Genomic DNA, 6000 nt, shown 5'->3' on the forward strand with positions numbered 1-6000 from the left:
TACTGTAATGGCACATGCGCAGTGCGCCTTAGATGCTTGCACAGCTTAAGTCTATCTCTGGATATTCCAATCAGAGGGTGGGATGTAATTTGTATATAATATGCTCTGAATGCCCCCGCGCGTGTGCACCCCCTCCTTACACCCCTCTGTGCACCTGCACCTCGTGCCTCCCCGGCTGATAAAGAAGTCATCTGTCACACTAGTTATTCCGGCAACAACAAACACAATAGAAAAATAGACTTTAGTCCTGAAACAGATGTAAGAGAAATGTGTCCATAGTACATTGTGATTTATGTGGGAGATTCCACAGATAATAAAGGCCTGGTCTCTATGTGCCCCATGAGGGCTACACAATTAGACTCCAAAAGGGGACAGAGAACCTGTAACACACAGACATATAGCACTACAGGAAAAGTGTAAGCTCTGCAGAACACGTACACGGTTACTAATGCCTTCGCTAAAATGTACTCAACGAGATTGTAACCCAGACTATGGGCAAATGTAATGGTCCGGATTTAATAAACAGAAGATTTTTCTACCATTTTTCCACAGGATTTAAATCTGTTTTTTAAACGTAAGAGATTTAGAAGATAAGTTGGTTTCGCATTATAAAACATCACAATTTTATATCATGTGGCACGTTCTGTGGAAAATCTGTTACATTAGGCTCAATGTACTTCATAAAACAACAGTGCATTACTAATAGACTGCAAGGTCTGTTATAAATCAATGTACTAGGTGGCACTTCCAGTACATCCTGTATTTTGGTTTTAACCAAAAATTTACATTAAAACAAACAATACAATCTGAAAGTTAATCAGGGCTCCCTTGCAGCATTCAGAGATTTCCAATCCTACTCCCCAGCATGTCAGCAAATCCACCTCTACTACATTCTTACCAAGAAACCAGCTGTACCACACTCGCATTCATTCCCTGGTAGATGTCACCCAATCATTCTCACTACACCACTCATCCAATGATGGACATTAGAGGGCCATACCCCACAGCTCAGTTACCAGGAAGCCTTCCAGATCCTCAGACTTCAATGCCTGGTAGATGTCACCCAATCATTCTCACTACACCACTCATCCAATGATGGACATTAGAGGGCCATACCCCACAGCTCAGTTACCAGGAAGCCTTCCAGATCCACAGACCTCAATGCCTGGTAGATGTCACCCAATCAGTCTCCACTACACCACTCATCCAATGATGGACATTAGAGGGCCATACCCCACAGCTCAGTTACCAGGAAGCCTTCCAGATCCTCAGACTTCAATGCCTGGTAGATGTCACCCAATCATTCTCACTACACCACTCATCCAATGATGGACATTAGAGGGCCATACCCCACAGCTCAGTTACCAGGAAGCCTTCCAGATCCTCAGACTTCAATGCCTGGTAGATGTCACCCAATCATTCTCACTACACCACTCATCCAATGATGGACATTAGAGGGCCATACCCCACAGCTCAATTACCAGGAAGCCTTCCAGATCCACAGACCTCAATGCCTGGTAGATGTCACCCAATCAGTCTCCACTAAACCACTCATCCAATGATGGACATTAGAGGGCCATACCCCACAGCTCAGTTACCAGGAAGCCTCCCAGATCCACAGACCTCAATGCCTGGTAGATGTCACCCAATCAGTCTCCACTACACCACTGATCCAATGATGGAAATGAGAGAGCCATACCCTCAAAATTTACACAAGCACAAATTGCCGATAGACAGTGCTCAGGTAGAAGGACCCTGGTCAGGTAGTGTGAGAAGTTGACACTGTACATTTAAAGACTCATATTCCATCTATTATAAGCATTCACTAGTTACCACTTTCACTGAAACAATATAACAACGTAAAATAAAGGCACTGATAAAATATTAACACTAAAGCAGCAATTAGCTAGTCACACATTGCTTAGCATTCTTGGCTTCTATGGTGACCTCCATATGGTTCTATGATGACGAACAGGAATGATGCACCTCACGGCACAGAAACGGAGCATTATCAGTAATATTTGTACAAGTTATCCCAGAGTAAAATGGCAGCCGTTCTCATTGTATTATTTAAGAAAAGGAAAATAGAACCATTCCTCATCATCTTGTAATCCGATGCAAAATTACACCTGTCTTCATCATACAGTTTCCAGAAAGACATTGACACCTGTCCCCTTCATACAGTACTGTATCCTGAAGAGCAATGACACCTGTCCCCTTCATACAGTACTGTATCCCGAAGAGCAATGACACCCGTCTCCGTCACACAGTACTGAATCCTGAAGAACAATGACACCCGTCCCCTTCATACAGTACTGAATCCTGAAGAGCAATGACACCCGTCCCCTTCATACAGTACTGTATCCCGAAGAGCAATGACACCCGTCTCCGTCACACAGTACTGAATCCTGAAGAGCAATGACACCCGTCTCCGTCACACAGTACTGAATCCTGAAGAGCAATGACACCCGTCCCCATCATACAGTACTGTATCCCGAAGAGCAATGACACCCGTCCCCTTCATACAGTACTGTATCCCGAGGAGCAATGACACCCATCTCCTTCATACAGTACTGAATCCTGAAGAGCAATGACACCCGTCCCCTTCATACAGTACTGTATCCCGAAGAGCAATGACACCCATCCCCTTCATACAGTACTGTATCCCAAAGAGCAATGACACCCGTCTCCTTCATACAGTACTGAATCCTGAAGAGCAATGACACCCGTCCCCTTCATACAGTACTGTATCCCGAAGAGCAATGACACCCGTCTCCGTCACACAGTACTGAATCCTGAAGAGCAATGACGCCCGTCTCCGTCACACAGTACTGAATCCTGAAGAGCAATGACACCCGTCCCCATCATACAGTACTGTATCCCGAAGAGCAATGACACCCATCCCCGTCATACAGTACTGTATCCCGAAGAGCAATGACACCTGTCTCCGTCACATAGTACTGTATCCCGAAGAGCAATGACACCTGTTCCCTTCATACAGTACTGTATCCTGAGGAGCAATGACACCCGTCCCCATCACACTATAACCTGGAGGAGATGACACTCGTCCCCACCACACTATAACCTGGAGATGACACTCGTCCCCATCACACTATAACCTGGAGGAGATGACACTCGTCCCCATCACACTATAACCTGGAGGAGACGACAATCGTCCCCATCACACTATAACCTGGAGGAGATGACACTCGTCCCCATCACACTATAACCTGGAGGAGACGACAATCGTCCCCATCACACTATAACCTGGAGGAGATGACACTCGTCCCCATCACACTATAACCTGGAGGAGATGACACTCGTCCCCATCACACTATAACCTGGAGGAGATGACACTCGTCCCCATCACACTATAACCTGGAGGAGATGACACTCGTCCCCATCACACTATAACCTGGAGGAGACGACACTCGTCCCCATACACTATAACCTGGAGGAGACGACACTCGTCCCCGTCATACTATAACCTGGAGGAGATGCCACCCGTCCCCGTCACACTATAACCTGGAGGAGATGAAACCCGCCCCCATCACACTATAACCTGGAGATGACACTCGTCCCCGTCACACTATAACCTGGAGGAGATGACACCCGTCCCCGTCATACTATAACCTGGAGGAGATGACACCCGTCCCCGTCACACTATAACCTGGAGGAGATGACACCCGTCCCCGTCACACTATAACCTGGAGGCGATGACACCGTCCTCATTATTCGGTAGCCAGGGGTAATATAATAATGGTATACGTAGTCATTCTTTAGCAGAGTGGTTCCTAACCTCATTGGCCAAAACCCAGATTAAATCTGGAATTTAATTTTATGTTCTATTGTTGAGGTTTGAATTATTATTGTAACATTTCACAATTGACTTCAAATCGCAAATATTACAGTTATTAAAATATAACAATTAAGAAATTAGATATTTTTACAAATTAATATTAAAATATAAATAGCTAGCAAGTTTATTAGTGGGTAGCAGACAGTGTGGGTGTAGAGGACTTGTAGTGCCACATCTATTGGACGAGCAGCCCTATCACAGCCAAACGTGGAATCAGAAGCCTCTACATTCCCATTCATTGGATGCATCATGATAACATGGCAACTGTCCTCCTGATCTTCTTCTGGTTAGATAACAAACTCCATGCGTGTTGCAGGATTCTATGTGCGGTTATTACATAGTATGTTTGTATGACCAGTACACGTGTCTGCTGGACCATGATGCTGCACCTGGTGCATGAGGACATCTCCAGGTCTTTATTCCTTCCCACGGCTGGTGAGATGTCACCTTTTGGTAGAGTGAATGAGATGAGCCCTTGAGTAGTCTCTGCTGGTTGCAGAGTCCTAGTGGTATTGCTATAAGAAGTCTTCAGTCCTTTCTCTGCTTTCATCCATCAAGCCCAGGTCACAGAGTGCAGGACCGGTGCTGCCCATCGCACTATACTTCAATGATGTTGACTGATGGGGCCTTCTTCTAAAAGGAAGACGTATAATACAGATGAGGTTCTGCAGCAGGGCGGACATAGGTAAAAGCTTGTTCTAAATCAGAGTGGTGGTAATGTGCAGATGCTCGTCTCAGTGTGTGCCGGACTGTGTGAGACCCCCACTCTCAGTGTGAGCCGGACTGTGTGAGACCCCCACTCTCAGTGTGAGCCGGACTGTTTGAGACCCCCACTCTCAGTGTGAGCCGGACTGTGTGAGACCCCCACTCTCAGTGTGAGCCGGACTGTGTGAGACCCCCACTCTCAGTGTGTGCCGGACTGTGTGAGACCCCCACTCTCAGTGTGAGCCGGACTGTTTGAGACCCCCACTCTCAGTGTGTGCCGGACTGTGTGAGACCCCCACTCTCAGTGTGAGCCGGACTGTGTGAGACCCCCCCCCCTCTCAGTGCCCGTGGACAGTGTGTCCATCAGTGGTGCCATCGGCACACCATCGCATCCACCATCGGTACTTATACTAGCCTATGACTGGCGCACCGTCTCCTTCTAATATTGCTGTAGATATGGCTCCTGTGGCCGTACATTTGGGAACGCAGCCGCGGTCACCGGCTCCCCTAAAACGCCCACCTCCCAGGAATGCCCATGGTTCCCCGCCACTAATGCTAATGCCAGCGATCCCGTACGCACCAGCGCGTCTCTGCGCGCACTCAGGGGAGCGCATGCGCTGTTGGTGTTTGCAGGACTCTTTGCACATTGCACAGTAGCATATAAACGCTCCACTGTGCAAACAGCTGCGCTGCGTCCAGCTGTGCATCAGGCCCATAGGGGGAGACCGCAGACGTCACTGTGATTTGTCCTGATCTCAATTATACAGATGAGTCTCATACACCAAATCCTTATGGCGCAAGACACCTGGTGCCATCCCTCTGCTGCCAACTCTTTCCTCAATATTGCATCTTTGTTCGCGTAAAGTGCCTGGAGCAGACGTGGACAGTACTGCAAAGGGCCTGGTGCAGAGGTGGACAGTACTGCAAAGGGCCTGGTGCAGAGGTGGACAGTACTGCAAAGGGCCTGGTGCAGAGGTGGACAGGTCACAGAGACACAGCATAGTGATGGAGGTTTTCAGTGCTGCTCAGGGGACAAGCACAGCAGCAGCTATCAGTAGTGGCCAGGCAGCAGGGACAGGTCACAGAGACACAGCAGAGTGATGGAGGTGGTCAGCGCTGCTTAGCGGACAAGCACAGCAGCAGCTATCAGTAATGGCCAGGCAGCAGGGACAGGTCACAGAGACACAGCATAGTGATGGAGGTTTTCAGTGCTGCTCAGGGGACAAGCACAGCAGCAGCTATCAGTAGTGGCCAGGCAGCAGGGACAGATCACAGAGATAGCAGAGTGATGGAGGTGGTCAGTGCTGCTCAGAGGACAAGCACAGCAGCAGGGACAGGTCACAGAGACACAGCAGAGTCAGCGCTGCTTAGAGGACAAGCACAGCAGCAGCTATCAGTAATGGGCAGGCAGCAGGGACAGGTCACAGAGACACAGC

General features: G+C 48.3%; 1 protein-coding gene across 1 annotated transcript in view; it reads left to right on the forward strand.

Annotated features, from left to right (window-relative positions):
* The window catches only part of LOC148474673 (uncharacterized), a 202278-nt gene extending 197796 nt beyond the window's left edge, over nt 1-4482 (forward strand). The window contains exon 7 of the mRNA XM_088458273.1: nt 4418-4482. The gene's annotated coding sequence lies outside the window, so the exon portion shown is untranslated. The remainder of the gene's footprint in view (nt 1-4417) is intronic.
* Nucleotides 4483-6000: the final 1518 nt, after the last annotated feature.

This window comes from Taudactylus pleione, unplaced genomic scaffold (assembly GCF_031769625.1).
Source record: "Taudactylus pleione unplaced genomic scaffold, aTauple2 ptg000821l, whole genome shotgun sequence".
Lineage (NCBI taxonomy): Eukaryota > Metazoa > Chordata > Amphibia > Anura > Myobatrachidae > Taudactylus > Taudactylus pleione.